Source organism: Odocoileus virginianus, chromosome 21, assembly GCF_023699985.2.
Source record: "Odocoileus virginianus isolate 20LAN1187 ecotype Illinois chromosome 21, Ovbor_1.2, whole genome shotgun sequence".
Lineage (NCBI taxonomy): Eukaryota > Metazoa > Chordata > Mammalia > Artiodactyla > Cervidae > Odocoileus > Odocoileus virginianus.
The window spans coordinates 38102195-38119773 of record NC_069694.1 but is presented as its reverse complement, the minus strand read 5'-3'; positions in this window follow the sequence as shown (position 1 = coordinate 38119773).

Genomic DNA, 17579 nt, shown 5'->3' with positions numbered 1-17579 from the left:
ATGACAACAATAATAGTAGCTTAATGGCCCTAACAAAAGATGAGGAGGAAGGCATTTATAACTTTACAAAAGATAAATGTTGCAAAAGATAACTGAAGGATTTTTTGCCCTTTTAGATATCTGGGAGCTCTTTTATTTTTTCATTGGTGTGGTTTTGCATGAGTTGATTAGATGTAAATAAGACTGTATTAGTATTTCAATGCAAAATATTAGAGAAAACTTTACCATTGATCAACCTCCCATTCTGAAAGTTTCTTTTTCCAGAGACTCTAGATATCTGAATTTCCAATTTGAATAAAAACACAGTTTAAAAATTAAACGGTTTCACAGATCACCAGCCCAGGTTGGATGCATGAGACAAGTGCTCAGGGCTAGTGCACTGGGAAGACCCAGAGGGATGGGTTGGAGAGGGAGGTGGGAGGGGGGATCGGGATAGGGAATACATGTAAATCCATGGCTGATTCATGTCAATGTATGGCAAAAATCACTACAATATTGTAAAGTAATTAGCCTCCAACTAATAAAAATAAATGGAAAAAATATATATATATTTAAAAAAAGAGAAAAAATTAAACTGTTTCAAAAGTGATTAGGCTGGTACTTGGAATGACTAAGCATAATCAACACTGACATTTTCTCTCAATTCTAGTCCTTGGCTTCATTGAAGGAATCCACTCATATTTTCTAACACTGCTTCTCTATCTGCCACGTTTTCTTCCTCCCTCACTATGTGCAGCAAGCACACTGAGGAAATCACCCTTAAGAAGATTCTTCTTCTGGATGGAAAAAAGTCTGTGATGGGCTTTTCCTATCATTCAATTCCATGCTGACAAGTTTCTAAGTCACTCAAAATCTTGCCTAACAATTACCTAATACTCAAATATTTTAGTGAAACTTGTCCTGTTAAGCAAAAAAAATATTTGAGGTCAAGGATCTGATAAAGAGTATTAGCCATCTTTTATAAAGAGAACACAACCTTTTTCCTAAAATAATGCCTGTAACCATATCTTAACTTTTCAAAAAAGCCTTAAATACAATTTAACATGACATTTATAAAGAACCTAATGTTGTAGAAACAAAACCTTGCTAGGAATATAAAGACCTAGGTTCTAGGTTCAGCTCTGCAAATTTATAGGTATGCATTAGTGTCTTAAAATATACCCAGGATTTGACTTAATCAGATATGGATGGTGACAGACATACAGACAACTGCCTTAAAAGAATTTATTACCAAGTTCCCCCCAAAGGAGGGAGCATGCCATGTTATGCAGGGTCAGTCAAGAAGACAGAAAGAGGTAGGGAAAAGCATGGGCCAGAGCCTTTATTGTGGATTTCAGGAAAAGGAGTAGGCAAGGTGGGATAGGCAAGGCTAAGTGAGCTTCAGTGTATTCTGAGCCATAGGGGTGGTCCCCAGTTATCTGGTAACTTGCCTTGGAGTGATTTAGGGCAGGAGGATAACATCCCAGACAGTTGGCAACAATAAAAGGAGGTAGTTGGGGGATAGAAATCTGAGATTGGTTGGCTTGCATATCAAAGAGATACTGAAGCAAATTGTTTGCTACCTCTAGAAATTAAGTAATCCTGGGAGAGGCAGTCTCTCCCTGGGTCTGCAAGGTCCCAAGATATCAAAGTGCAAAGTATTAAAAAATGAAAAACATAATAAATACAATCAGGGAAAAATACTTAACTTCTTGAAACCTCAGTCCTCTCAAAGTTATAAAAATGGGGAAAATAATGTCTTTTTGCCCTACTCACAGTGATCACATAATAAATGGGGTCTAGGCAGGGTGCCACTAGCATATTCTGGAACTACTTGACTACATTTCTCTCAAAATATAACTAAAGTGCAGAAATTTATTTTTGGGGTTGAGACATTATGTTTGTGAAGGAGACATATCTAGAGCCTGAGAGGGAGGGAGTAGGTATGTGGTAGCTCAAATCATACTAGCTGGAGGGTAAGCTGCTACAGGAAATTATGTGTGCCCTAGGCACAAAGGAGAGCTGCAGGCCGAAGGTCTGTGGTCATGGCTGTACTGAATCCATTCCAACAGTCCCCTATGGCCCATGTAGGGCTCATCTACCATATTGGTAATCTAGGTACTATGAGTGTAACTGCACTCCACGATGAATTAAATTACCTTGCTTTTGATGAGAAGGAAAAGAGTCAAAAAGTAAATGGTTTGCTATCCCGATGAATGCTTTTTCCAATTTTATACATAAACAGTTCATTTGATTCTTTGATTAGATTTGCTTTTCTTTTTTATTTAAGCCATTTTATTATTGACGTTTCCTTCTACGGAATTTAAAACCAGAGATTCTATTCCTAAACTGGCAACTGCTACTGCTCCTAAGTCACTTCAGTCATGTCCAAATCTGTGCGGCCCCATAGACAGCAGCCCACCAGGCTCCTCTGTCCCTGGGATTCTCCAGGCAAGAATACTGGAGTAGGTTGCCATTTCCTTCTCCAATGCAAGAAAGTGAAAAGTGAAAGTGAAGTTGCTCAGTCATGTCCAACTCTTAGCGACCCCATGGACTGTAGCCTACCAGTCTCCTCCATCCATGTGATCCTCCAAGCAAGAATACTAGAGTAGGTTGCCATTTCCTTCTCCAAAATTGGTAACTGACTACTTGCAGGAAAAAAATAAATAACATAGATTTACTTATAACCTATAACTTGCCTTTTGCAAGAAATGAATAAGGCATTTGAATTGCTCCAAGATGAAAACTGGTGTTTGTGTATATGTGTGTATGTTTGTGTAATGTATCTCTGTGTGATATCTTATACATATGACTATTACATCCAAAATTTTATGAAAAATGAGAGGTCTCCAATCAAGTATAAAAGAGAGTGGTTGTAGGAAACCATGTAGATACAAGAGTTTTAAATCAGTTGTGATGAACCCTTTGAGCAGTCATTGTGTGACCCTGAAGTCAAAGTCAAGGGTTAGTCATTCAGTCATGTCATAAGTTAAATTAAATTACAGTACAACTTAATCAACAACCTACTTACAACTAACACAATTTTGAAATGATCTAAATTCCTCCAGAGAGTTATTTATTTATTTACAAAGTACAATTCATGCTGCTTTTATGGGTTTATTTTTAATCAATAGCTTACAATTTGATCCTTCGGTAGTATTCTCTTCAGCATACATTTACTAAACATTTAATAACAACACTGTGGTAGACAAACTGGAAAAAGAGATAAAAGTAACCACTGCCTTCAGGTCACTGATGGTTCAGCACTATAAGATACTCATACAGAAAGAACTACAATATAGGACTGAATGTAACATCTGGTCAGACAATCCAAAAGACTATAGATCCAAGGCAGAGAGACCTCATTTCTGACTGGAAGACTGGGAAACCCTCTGAGAGCAGGTCACTCCCAAGTTGGGCCTTGGGAGACTGTTTAACTGCAACATGAATGACGGGGTAAAAGACACTGTAGAAATTGGAACTGTGCATAAGAACCCATAAAAGAGAGAAAAAACCTTCCATATAGTAAGCAGGAAAAATTTTATTTTGCAAGAGCCAGATTGTGTTTGTATAGAGTAATGAGTGAGTTTAAAGGTCTTGACTGCAAAATATTTTCCATGTAAACAAGTAAGAGTGCAAGGATGTTTACATTTAAAGAGAACTGGGTTTTCCTAGGATACTGTATTCCCTTTCCTGAGCCTGACTATATGATATTGCATAGCAATAGTGGTGATTGATATAAACTAACAATAAGTTTGGTTGAAATTATTAAAGTGCGCTTGGTAGACTGACTAAAATCAGTCAGTTACAAAGCATCTGAAAAACAGTATTGTAGTGTTTGACCTTGAAGCCACTTTCTAGCTCTATGAGTCCATCCGTGCATCTCTGTACAATGAGTGCAGAGCTGATGAGACTAGGGTTATGGGTTCTGAAACAATGTGACCCAAATTATTTTTATAGAATTCTGAAACTGACCCTTTAATATGTCCCCTTTAAAATTCTTTAATGAATAGCTCACTCCTATCCACAGGCAGTATTCAAATAAAAGTATCCTATTGGTTATTAGTAGGAAGAGAGTACCAAAATTCACTCATCATTAGCCTAGAAAAACAATAGTGCCTACATTACTGACGGTGGACTGAAGCTTCACATTGATAAGAAAAGATAAGCATGCTGAGAATTTAAAACTTACATTCTTCTCCATTTGAAGCATAAGGCTAATGAAATGTTATATACAATGGTGCATGCAAGAAAATATAATCTGAAAATTAAATAACACACAGATTTTCAAGCATTTTAAATATAGTGTTCTCAAAAAATTTAAAGACCAACATCACCATATTGTGGGTGAAAATGCAAAAGTTTAATTTCTTGTTGTTGCTGTTCAGTCGCTAAGTTGTGTCTGACTTTTGCTACCCCAAAGACTGCAGCATGCCAGGCTTCCCTGTCCATCACTATCTCCCTGAGTTTGCTCAAGCTCATGTCAGCTGAGTTGGTGATGTTATCCAATAATCAAATCCTCTGTTGTCCCCTTCTCTTGCCCTCAGTCTTTCCCAGTATAAGGATCTTTTCAAAAAGTCAGCATCTGGTGGCAAAAAATTGGAGCTTCAGCTTTGTATGTCTTTCCAATGAATATTCAGGGTTGATTTCCTTTAAGATTAGCTAGTTTGGTCTCCTTGCTGTCCAAGGGACTCTCAAGAGTCTTCTCCAGCACAACAGTTTGAAAGCATCAATTCATTGGTACTCAGCATTCTTTATGGTACAAATTTCACATCTGTTCATGATTACTGGGCAAACCATAGCTTTGACAACATGGACCTTCATTGGCAAAGTGATGTCTACTTTTTAATACAATGTCTTAAGCCTGGTGTGCTGCAGTCCTTGGGGTTGCAAAAGTCAGACACAACTTAGCGACTGAACAGCAACAACAAGGACAAGAAATTAGATTCACCTTTTGCATTTTCACCCATAATATGGTGATGTTGGCCTTTAAATTTTTTGAAAACACTAAATTTACAATGCTTGAAAATCTTTCTTATTTAACTTTCAGTTTATATTTTCTTGCATAAACCATTGTATGAAACATTGCATTAGCCTTATGCTTCAAATGGAGAAGAATGTAAGTTTTAAACCTAATATGATGTCTAGGTTTGTCATCATATTAAATGTGAAATGGTGCACAACAAAGGAAACTATAAACAAGGTGAAAAGACAGCCCTCAGATTGGAAGAAAATAATAGCAAACGAAGCAACAGACAAAGGATTAATCTCAAAAATACACAAGCAACTCCTGCAGCTCAATTCCAGAAAAATAAATGACCCAATCAAAAAATGGGCCAAAGAACTAAACAGACATTTCTCCAAAGAAGACATACAGATGGCTAACAAACACATGAAAAGATGCTCAACATCACTCATTATCAGAGAAATGCAAATCAAAACCTCAATGAGGTACCATTACACGCCAGTCAGGATGGCTGCTATCCAAAAGTCTACAAGCAATAAATGCTGGAGAGGGTGTGGAGAAAAGGGAACCCTCTTACACTGTTGGTGGGAATGCAAACTAGTACAGCCGCTATGGAGAACAGTGTGGAGATTTCTTAAAAAATTGGAATTAGAATTGCCATATGACCCAGCAATCCCACTCCTGAGCATACACACTGAGGAAACCAGATCTGAAAGAGACACGTGCACCCCAATGTTCATTGCAGCACTGTTTAAAATAGCCAGGACATGGAAGCAACCTAGATGTCCATCAGCAGACAAATGGATAAGGAAGCTGTGGTACATATACACCATGGAATATTACTCAGCAATTAAAAAGAATTCATTTGAATCAGTTCTAATGAGAGAGATGAAACTGGAGCCCATTATACAGAGTGAAGTAAGCCAGAAAGATAAAGACCATTACAGTATACTAACACATATATATGGAATTTAGAAAGATGGTAATGATAACCCTATATGCAAAACAGAAAAAGAGACACAGATGTACAGAACAGACTTTTGGACCCTGTGGGAGAAGGCGAGGGTGGGATATTTCGAGAGAACAGCATCGAAACATGTATATTATCAAGGGTGAAACAGATCACCAGCCCAGGTTCGATGCATGAGACAAGTGCTCGGGTCTGGCACTGGGAAGTGCCAGAGGGATCGGATAGAGAGGGAGGTGGGAGGGGGGGATCGGGATGGGGAATACATGTAACTCCATGGCTAATTCATGTCAATGTATGACAAAAACCACTACAATATTGTAAAGTAATTAGCCTCCAACTAATAATAAATGAAAAAAAAAGAAAGTTAATCATCAAAAAAATATATAAAATAAATGTGAAATGGGAAAGACAAGAAATTTCTTCAAGAAAATTAGAGCTATCAAGAGAAACATTTCATGCAAAGATGGGCACAATTAAAGATACAAACGGTAAGGACCAAACAGAAGTAGAAAATATTAAGAAAAGGCGGCAAGAATACACAGAAGAACTATACAAAAAAGATCTTAATGATCCAGATAACCACAATGGTGTGATCACTCACCTATAGCCAGACATCATGGAGAGTGAAGTCAAGTAGGTGTTAGGAAGCATCACTATGAACAAAGCTAGTGGAAGTGATGAAATTCCATTTGAACTATTTCAAATCCTAGAAGATAATGCTGTGGAAGTGCTGCACTCAATATGCCAGCAAATTTGGAAAACTGAGCAATGGACATGGGGCCAGAAAAGGTCAGTTTTCATTCCAATCCCAAAGACAGGCAATGTCAAAGAATGTTCAAACTACCACACAACTGCACTCATCTCACACATTAGCAAAGTAATACTGAAAATTCTCTAAGCTAGGCTTCAACAGTACATGAACCAAGAACTGCCAGATGTTCAAATTGGATTTAGAAAAGACAGAGGAACCAGAGATCAAATTGCCAACATCCATTGGATCAGTGAAACAGCAAAAGAGTTCCAGAAAAATATCTACTTCTGCTTCATTGACTATGCTAAAGCCTTTAACTGTGTGGATCACAACAAACTGTGGAAAATTCTTCAAGAGTTGGGAATGCCAGACCAACTGATCTGCCTCCTGAGAAATCTGTATGCAGGTCAAGAAGCAACTGTTAGAACTGGACATGGAACAACAGACTGGTTCCAAATCAGAAAAGGAGTATATCAAGTCTGTATATTGTCACCCTGCTTATTTAACTTGTATGCAGAGTACATCTTGAGAAATGCTGGGCTTGATGAAGCACAAGCTGGAATCAAGATTGCTGGGAGAAATACCAATAAACTCAGATATGCAGATGACACCACCATTAGGCAGAAAGTGAAGAAGAACTAAAGACCTCTTGATGCAGGTGAAAAAGGAGAGTGAAAACCTGTCTTAAAATGCAACATTCAAGAAATTAAGCCTGCTGAGGCCCAGCCTCGGCAGGATCCAGGGGTACCCTCAGGATGAACAGCATCAACGAGAGAGGGAGAGAGAAAGGGAGAAAGAGAGGGAGACCAGACTGGGGGTGTGCAGCAGAGTCTGGCAATGCTTTATTTTTTACCATAGCTTTTATACCCTAAGTTAGTACATTTCTGAGGGGAAGATAGTTTAACATTACATCGGCTGTCCTTCATGAAACCAGGTTGTTTTCTGCATTCTATTTCTATTATAAATTTTTGCACAGTATCTTCTGGCCTTGGGGCCTATTAACATTTTATACAAGTCAGGTGAATGTAAACCTATTTTCCATTTCTGTGGTGATCTTAACAGAAAAGTTGCAGTCTCATAGGGCAACAGGACAGCATGTCACAACATAGTAGAAGTATAACCTTGTTAACACAAAGGTCAATTCTTCTACAGAAGTTGTCAGTTAAATGTATCTATGAGGTTTATCCCACACAGACTCTGCAGCTTCAGTGAGGCAGCCTCTGCCTAGCACTCCTGGCTAATAATTAACAACTGTCTCATTGTTACCACACTAGGGCTGAGCTCTTATTTTTCTAGATCTTTAACTATATTAACAATGATTTCCATAACACAACCTTAGCACATTAAGAGCAAAAACACAGCAAGCAAACGTTAACCCAATAACCACTGTTAGAATAATTTTTCTTGTGTTTTCTAATAGGGCTTCCTCACCCCCCAAAGGGCTCTATGTCTATTAGGGCCTTTATATGATCAGGTTCTTTATGCTGTTTTATGATTAAGGTATTATGAACAATCATGCATATTAGTACCAAGGGAATGGACACATTTGCTAAACAAACTAGAATGCCAGCAAAGGAGTTTAAATTGAAACACTCCTTTCATCCTGGATAATCTGATAAGATACCACCACCCGGGAGACATATTGGTTAAAGATCTAAGTGGAAAGAGATCGGGGAAGGCCTTCTGCCTGTGTCACAGAAATTAGGGAGTAGTCTATTAAAGCAAGCATCAGAAAGACAGATATCACCTTTAAGGTGAGGGCTGGGGGCAGCTTTTCAAAATCCCTGGGATCCTGATCCGCCTTGCCCATCAGGTTTTCTTCTCATGACCTTGCCATGGGTGGCATCTCGTGTGCTGGCTTTTTCAAAATCCCTGGAATCCTGATCTGCCTTGCTTGTCAGGTTTTCTCCTCATGACCTTGTCATGGGTGGGATCTTGTGTGCTGGCTCCCTGCAGAAGACCATGGCATTCAGTCCCATCACTTCATGGCAAATAGTTGGGGAAAAATGGAAACAGTGACAAATTTTATTTTCTTGAGCTCCAAAATCACTGCAAGTGGTGACCACAGTCATAAAATTAAAAGATGCTTATTCCTTGGAAGAAAAACTATGACAAACCTAGACAGCATATTAAGAAGCAGAGGCATTACTTTCCTGACAAAAGTCCATCTAGTCAAAGCTATGGTTTTTCCAGTAGTCACGTATGGATGTGAGGGTTGGACCGTAAAGAAAGCTAAGTGCTGAAGAATTAATGCTTTTGAACTATGGTGTTGGAGAAGACTCTTGAGAGTCTCTTGGACCTCAAGGAGATTAAACCAGACAATCCTAAAGGAAATCAGTCCTGAACATCCACTGGAAAGACTGATGCTGAAGCTGAAGCTCCAGTTTCTGGCCCCCTGATGTAAAGAACTGACTCATTAGAGAAGACTTTGATGCTGGTAAAGACTGAAGGCATAAGAAAAAGGGGACGACAGAGGATGAGATGGTTGGATTGCATCACCGACTTGATGGACATGAGTTTGAGAAAGCTCTGGGATTTGATGATGGACAGGGAAGCCTGGCATGCCTGTCAATGGGATCGCAAAGAGTCAGACATGACTGAGCATCTGAACTGAACAGAACTGAGTTTTGTCATAACTTTTCTTTCAAGGAGCAAGTGTCCTTTAATTTTGTGGCTGAAGTAACCACCCACAGTGATTTTGGAGTCCAAGAAAATAAAATTTACCACTGTGTCCATTTTTCCCCATCTATTTGCCATGAAGAGATAGGACCAGGTGCCATGATCTTCTTTTTCTTGAATGTTGAGTTTTAAGCCATCTTTTTCACTCTCCTCTTTCACCTTCACCAAGAGGTCTTTAGTCTCTCTTCACTTTCTGCCATTAGTGTGGTATCATCTGCATATCTGAGGTTGCTGCTATTTCTCCTGGCCTCTTGGTTCCAGCTTGTAATTCATCCAGCCTGGCATTTTGCATTATCTACTCCACATATAAGATAAATAAGCAGGGTAACAATATACAGCCTTGATGAACTCCTTTTCCAATTTGGAACCATTCTGCTGTTCCAAGTCCAGTTCTAACTGTTGCTTCTTGACCTGCATCCAGGTTTTTCAGGAGGCAGGTAAGGTGGTCTGTTATTCCCATCTCTTGAAGAATTTTCCACAGCCTGTTGTGATCCACACAGTCAAAGGGTTTAGAGCAGACAATGAAGCAGAAGTAGATGTTTTTCTGGAATTATATTGTTTTTTCTATGATCCAACAGATGTTGGCAATTTGATCTCTGGTTCCTCTGCCTTTTCTAAATTAAGCTTGTATGTCTGGCAGTTCTTGGTTCATGTACTGCTGAAGCCTAACTTGAAAGATTTTGAGCATTATCTTCCTAGCATATGCTGTTGCTGCTGCTAAGTCACTTCAACCGTGTCTGACTCTGTGCAACGCCATAGACGGCAGCCCACCAGGCTTCCCCATCCCTGGGATTCTCCAGGCAAGACAGTGAAGTGGGTTGCCATTTCCTTCTCCAATGCATGAAAGTGAAAATGAAGTCGCTCTGTCATGTCTGACTCTAAGTGACCCCACAGACTGCAGCCTACCAGGCTCCTCCATCCACGGGATTCTCCAGACAAGAGTACTGAAGTGGCTTGCCATTGCCTTCTCCTCCTAGCATATGAAATGAGTGTAATTGTCCGGTAGTTTGAACATCCTTTGTCATTGCTCTTCTTTGCCATTGGAATGAAGACTGACCTTCAGCACTTTCACAGCATTATCTTTTAGGATTTGAAATAGCTCAAATGGAATTTTGTCACCTCCACTAGCTTTGCTTGTAGTAAGGCTTCCTAAGGCCCACTTGACTTCACATTCCATAATGTCTGGCTCTAGGTGAGTGATCCCATCATCATGGTTATCGGGACATTAAGACTTTTTTATAGTTCTTCTGTGTATTCTTGCCACCTTTTCTTTATCTCTTCTGCTTCTATTTGGTCCTTGCCATTTCTCTCCTTTATTGTGCCCATCTTTGCATGAAATGTTCCCTTGATATCTCTGATTTTCTTGAAGAGGTCTCTAGTCATTCCCATTCTATTGTTTTCTTCTTTTTCTTTGAACTGTTCACTTAAGAAGGCTTTCTTATCTCTCCTTGCTATTCTTTGGAACTCTGCATTCAGATGGATATATCTTTCCTTTTCTCTTTTGCCTTTCACTTCTCTTCTTTTCTCAGCTATTTGTAAGGCCTCCTCAGACAACCATTTTGCCTTCTTGCATTTCTTTTTCTTTGGGGTGGTTTTGATCCTTGCCTCCTATACAATGTTATGAACCTCCATCCATAGCTCTTCAGGCAGTCTGTCTAACAGATCTAACCCCTTGAATCTACTTGTCACTTTTATTGTATAAGGGATTTGTTGTATAAGGGATTTGATTTAAGTTATACTAAATTACCTAGAGGTTTTCCCTACTTTCTTCAGTTTAAGCCTGAATTTTGCAAAGATGAGTTCATGATCTGAGCCACAGTCAGCTTCCTGGTCTTATTTTTGCTGATTGTATAGTTTCTCTACCTTTAGTTGCAAAAAATAGAGTCAGTCTGATTTCGGTACTGACCATCTGGGATGTCCATGTATAGAGTCATCTCTTGTGTTGTTGGAAGAGGGTGTTTTTTATGATTGGTGTGTTCTCCTGGCAAAACTCTGTTAACCTTTGCCCTGCTTCATTTTGTACTCCAAGGCCAAACTTGCCTGTTACTCCAGGTTACCTCTTGACTTCCTACATTTGCATTCCAATCGCCTGTGATGAGAAGGGCATATATTTTTGCTGTTAGTTCTAGAAGGTCTGTAAGCCTTCATAGAACTGTTCTACTTCAGCTTCTTCAGCATTAGTGGTTGGGGCATAGGTTTGGATTACTGTGATATTGAATGTTTTGCCTTGGAAACAAAACGAGATGAAATAGGCTTTGATGCTAATTTGATGGAGAACATGCTGAATTGGCCACTTTTGCAGAGTTTACAAGCACATAAAAAAGTCAGAACAATTGTCATTTCTGCTCTTCACATTAAATATTACTAAATGAAAGTGAAAGAGGAGAGTGAAAAAGTTGGCTTAAAGCTTAACATTCAGAAAACTAAGATCATGGCATCTGGTCCCATCACTTCATGGCAAATAGATGGGGACACAGTGGAAACAGTGTTGGACTTTATTTTGGGGGGCTCCAAAATCACTACAGATGGTGATTGCAGCCATGAAATTAAAAGATGCTTTCTCCTTGGAAGGAAAGTTATGACCAACCTAGATAGCATATTAAAAAGCAAAGACTTTACTTTGCCAACAAAAGTCCATCTAGTCGAGGCTATGGTTTTTCCAGTGGTCATGTATGGATGTGAGAGTTGGGCTGTGAAGAAAGCTGAGCACCGAAGAATTGATGCTTTTGAGCTGTGGTGTTGGAGAATACTCTTGAGAGTCCCTTGGACTCAAGGAGATCCAACCAGTCCATCCTAAAGGAGATCAATCCTGGGTATTCATTGGAAGGACTGATGCTGAAGCTGAAACTCCAGTACTTTGGCCACCTGATGTGAAGAGCTGACACATTGGAAGAACCCTGATGCTAGGAGGGATTGGGGGCAGGAGGAGAAGGGGATGACAGAGGATGAGATGGCTGGATGGCATCACCGACTCGATAGGCATGAGTTTGAGTAGACTCAGGGATTTGGTGATGGACAGGGAGGCCTGGTGTGTTGCGATTCATGGGGTCACAAAGAGTCGGACATGACTGAGTGACTGAACTGAACTGAACTGAACAGGTAGTAGCTATAAAGAAGCCATAGGTATTAATTTAATATAGTTATCTTCCCTACCCTGAAAACTTATTTCAGAATTTGACCCTAGAAAAATGTTAGTTTTTCCCCAACTTATTCACAAAGTCCTCAAGCAATTTACATTACTGAATTGGAGTATGAGGAAATGTTAATTTTCTTTACATTTTCTGTTTTGAAATTGGCTTAATAATTATCTATGATTTAGCAACGTCAGACTTTGGAACCAAACATTAAAATAAATAACATTACTCTTTGTAGTATTAATAGTGCATGTGATAACAGAACAAAACAGAGTGCAAAGAAACTGGGATGAACCTTCATGAGAAAAATCAAATGCAGACCAAGCTCTAGTTGTTATACGGATTCCTGGACTAGAATATTATTAACCCTTCCCAATCTCACTATCAGAAGCCATTTGTAGAACCTGTCTGCAAAGGGACTTATTGGACTTAGCTTTGTTGGGGTGTGGGCAGAGGTACTTTCTGAGATTATTTGGCAGTCATCTTCATTTTATGGGGAAGAAAATCAAGACCAAGGGAAGCTCAGCATAGAAACTTACCAGAATCCCATAGCTAATTACCAGCTGAGTAAATTTGGCATTGTCACCACTCGTTTCTCTACATGAATCTTCCATGATACCCTCACATCTTTCATTTCATTCCTTGTGCCTCAATTACATTGAACTTCTTTCAGTCTTCCCCCAGTTCCTGTCCTTCAAAGATACCAGAGTCCTTGTCTGTGAGCCTTCACACATGTAGTTCTCTGTCCTGGAACTTATCCGTGCCCAAACCCCATCCCCACCAAACTCTATGTTCCTAACTCCCAGCCATTGCCCAAATCACATTATAGCAAGACCCTTGGGCTCCCAGAAATATAGGTTACATATACTTCCTCTCTGTTTCTATCGCACCCTCTCCTCCCCCCATTATACCATGTCAAACACTGTATTGTAACTGTTTGATTATTGTTCACACGATGAGACTGTGGACTCTGAATATCATGTTCATCATCATTACCCCAGCATCAGATGAATGCCTGAAATATAAGAGTGGCATCTGACAAAGGAAAAGAGAAAAAAGGCACAAATTATTAATAATAAGGAATCAAACAGAGTATATTACTACAGACACTGCAAACATCAAAAGAGTAATAAGGGAATACTATTAACAGTTCTGTGGCTCAGCTGTTTATATATTCTTGCCTGGAAAATCCTATGGACAGAGGAGCCTGGTGGGCTGGAGTCCATGGGGTTGCAAGAGTCGGAAACGACTTAGAGACTAAACCAAACCAACCAACCAACAAATACGAAGGTAATTGAATTCACAGTTTTAAACATCCCAAAATAGAAATCTCTAGACCCAAATGGCTTCACTAAAGAATTCAACCACTGAAATACAAAGGATCATAAGAGACTACTACCAGCAGCTCTACGCCAATAAAATGGACAACTTGGAAGAAATGGACAAGTTCTTAGAGAAGTATAACTTTCCAAAACTGAATCAGGAAGAAATAGAAGATCTTAACAAACCCATCACAAGCAAGGAAATCGAAACTGTAATCAGAAATCTTCCAGCAAACAAAAGCCCAGGACCAGATAGGCTTCACAGCTGAATTCTACCAAAAATTTAGAGAAGAGCTAACACCTATCTTACTCAAACTCTTCCAGAAAATTGCAGAAGAAGGTAAACTTCCAAACTCATTCTATGAGGCCACCATCACCCTAATTCCAAAACCAGACAAAGATGCCACAAAAAAAGAGAACTACAGGCCAATATCACTGATGAACATAGATGCAAAAATCCTTAACAAAATTCTAGCAAACAGAATCCAACAACATATTTAAAAAATCATACACCATGACCAAGTGGGCTTTATCCCAGGAATGCAAGGATTCTTTAATATCCGCAAATCAATCAATGTAATACACCACATTAACAAATTGAAAGAGAAAAACCATATGATTATCTCAATAGATGCAGAAAAAGCCTTTGACAAAATTCAACATCCATTTATGATTAAAACTCTCCAGAAAGCAGGAATAGAAGGAACATACCTCAACATAATAAAAGCTATATATGACAAACCCACAGCAAGCATCACCCTCAATGGTGAAAAATTGAAAGCATTTCCCCTGAAATCAGGATCAAGACAAGGGTGCCCACTCTCACCACTACTATTCAACATAGTTTTGGAAGTGTTGGCCACAGCAATCAGGGCAGAAAAAGAAGTAAAAGGAATCCAGATAGGAAAAGAAGAAGTGAAACTCTCTCTGTTTGCAGATGACATGATCCTCTACGTAGAAAACCCTAAAGACTCTACCAGAAAATTACTAGAGCTAATCAATGAATACAGTAAAGTTGCAGGATATAAACTTAACACACAGAAATCTCTTGCATTCCTATACACTAACAATGAGAAAACAGAAACAGAAATTAAGGAAACAATACCATTCACCATTGCAACAAAAAGAATAAAATACTTAGGAGTATATCTACCTAAAGAAACGAAAGACCTATACATAGAAAACTATAAAACACTGATGAAAGAAATCAAAGAGGACACAAACAGATGGAGAAATATACCGTGTTCATGGATTGGAAGAATCAATATTGTCAAAATGGCTATTCTACCCAAAGCAATCTATAGATTCAATGCAATCCCTATCAAACTACCAACGGTATTTTTCACAGAACTAGAACAAATAATTTCACAATTTGTATGGAAATACAAAAAACCTCGAATAGCCAAAGTAACCTTGAGAAAGAAGAATGGAACTGGAGGAATCAACCTGCCTGACTTCAGACTCTACTACAAAGCCACAGTCATCAAGACAGTATAGTACTGGCACAAAGACAGAAATATAGATCAATGGAACAGAATAGAAAGCCCAGAGATAAATCCACGAACCTATGGTCACCTTATCTTCGACAAAGGAGGCAAGGATATACAATGGAAAAAAGACAACCTCTTTAACAAGTGGTGCTGGGAAAACTGGTCAACCACCTGTAAAAGAATGAAACTAGAACACTTTCTAACACCATACACAAAAATAAACTCAAAATGGATTAAAGATCTAAATGTAAGACCAGAAACTATAAGACTCCTAGAGGAGAACATAGGCAAAACACTCTCCGACATAAATCACAGCAGGATCCTCTATGACCCACCTCCCAGAATTTTAGAAACAAAAGCAAAAATAAAGAAATGGGAGCTAATGAAACGTAAAAGCTTTTGCACAACAAAGGAAACTATAAGCAAGGTGAAAAGACAGCCCTCAGATTGGGAGAAAATAATAGCAAACGAAGCAACAGACAAAGGATTAATCTGAAAAATATACAAGCAACTCCTGAAGCTCAATTCCAGAAAAATAAATGACCCAATCAAAAAATGGGCCAAAGAACTAAACAGACATTTCTCCAAGGAAGACATACGGATGGCAAAAAAAACACATGAAAAGATGCTCAACATCACTCATTATCAGAGAAATGCAAATCAAAACCACAATGAGGTACCATTACACGCCAGTCAGGATGTCTGCTATCCAAAAGTCTACAAGCAATAAATGCTGGAGAGGGTGTGGAGAAAAGGGAACCCTCTTACACTGTTGGTGGGAATGCAAATTAGTACAGCCACTATGGAAAACAGTGTGGAGATTCTTTAAAAAGCTGGAAATAGATCTGCCATATGACCCAGCAATACCACTTCTAGGCATACACACTGAGGGAACCAGATCTGAAAGAGACACGTGCACCCCAATGTTCATCGCAGCACTGTTTATCATAGCCAGGTCATGGAAGCAACCTAGATGCCCATCAGCAGACGAATGGATGAGGAAGCTGTGGTACATATACACCATGGAATATTACTCAGCCATTAAAAAGAATTCATTTGAATCAGTTCTAATGAGATGGGTGAAACTGGAGCCCATTATACAGAGCGAAGTAAGCCAGAAAGATAAAGACCATTACAGTATACTAACACATATATATGGAATTTAGAAAGATGGTAATGATAACCCTATATGCAAAAAAAGAAAAAGAGACTCAGATGTATAGAACAGACTTGTGGACTCTGTGGGAGAAGGCGAGGGTGGGATGTTTCAAGAGAACAGCATCGAAACATGTATATCTAGGGTGAAACAGATCACCAGCCCAGGTTGGATGCATGAGACAAGTGCTCAGGCCTTGTGTACTGGGAAGACCTAGAGGGATCGGGTGGAGAGGGAGGCAGGAGGGGGGACCGGGATGGGGAATACATGTAAATCCATGGCTAATTCATTTCAATGTATGACAAAAACCACTGCAATATTGTAAAGTAATTAGCCTCCAACTAATAAAAATAAATGAAAAAAAAAAAAGAATTCAACCAAACATTTAAGGAATTAATATCAATTCTGCACAATCTCTCCCAGAAAATAGAAGAGGAGGAAATAATTTTATGAAATTATTTTTACTATGAAACCAAAACCAGACAGACAGTGCAAAGAAAGAAAACTAATACACCAAGTAGAATTTGTTCCAGATATGTAAAGCTGGTTCAATATTTGAAAACCAATCAATATAATCCACTGTAATCTCACAGGCTAAGGAAGGAAATCATATGCTCATATCATGACACAGAAAGAGCATTTAATCTTCTTTTCTTGCCTTCTAGCTAAAACCTGCCTACTGGTGTTGCCTTTCATTGGGAATGTATTTCCTTTTCCTCATGTTCATCAGGGTCCTGGTCAAGTCTCTTAATCCACATACAGAGATTTGCTCAACTTCAAATCCTGATTGTTAGGCTTCTTACCCAAATTGGTTTCAATTTCTCTGAGTAACCAGTTCAGCACATGAAGAGATGAAGAGTTTATGCTAAACTACCAGATAAAACTAGCTAGTAACATCCTAACTCCTCAACAATGGGACACAAGCTTGGAAAACCAATAGATTACTCAAATTTAGACTCATAGATACCATATCTACATTGGAAAAACAACACAGACACAATTTTACACATGTTATTAGAAATTTTAAACTTGGACATTTAGAAGATCAAATTTAAAATTCATCAGAATGCATACTAAGAGGGGAACCTCATGACTAAGAGAAGAAAAACTTTGCACAATTTCACCTTTTGTG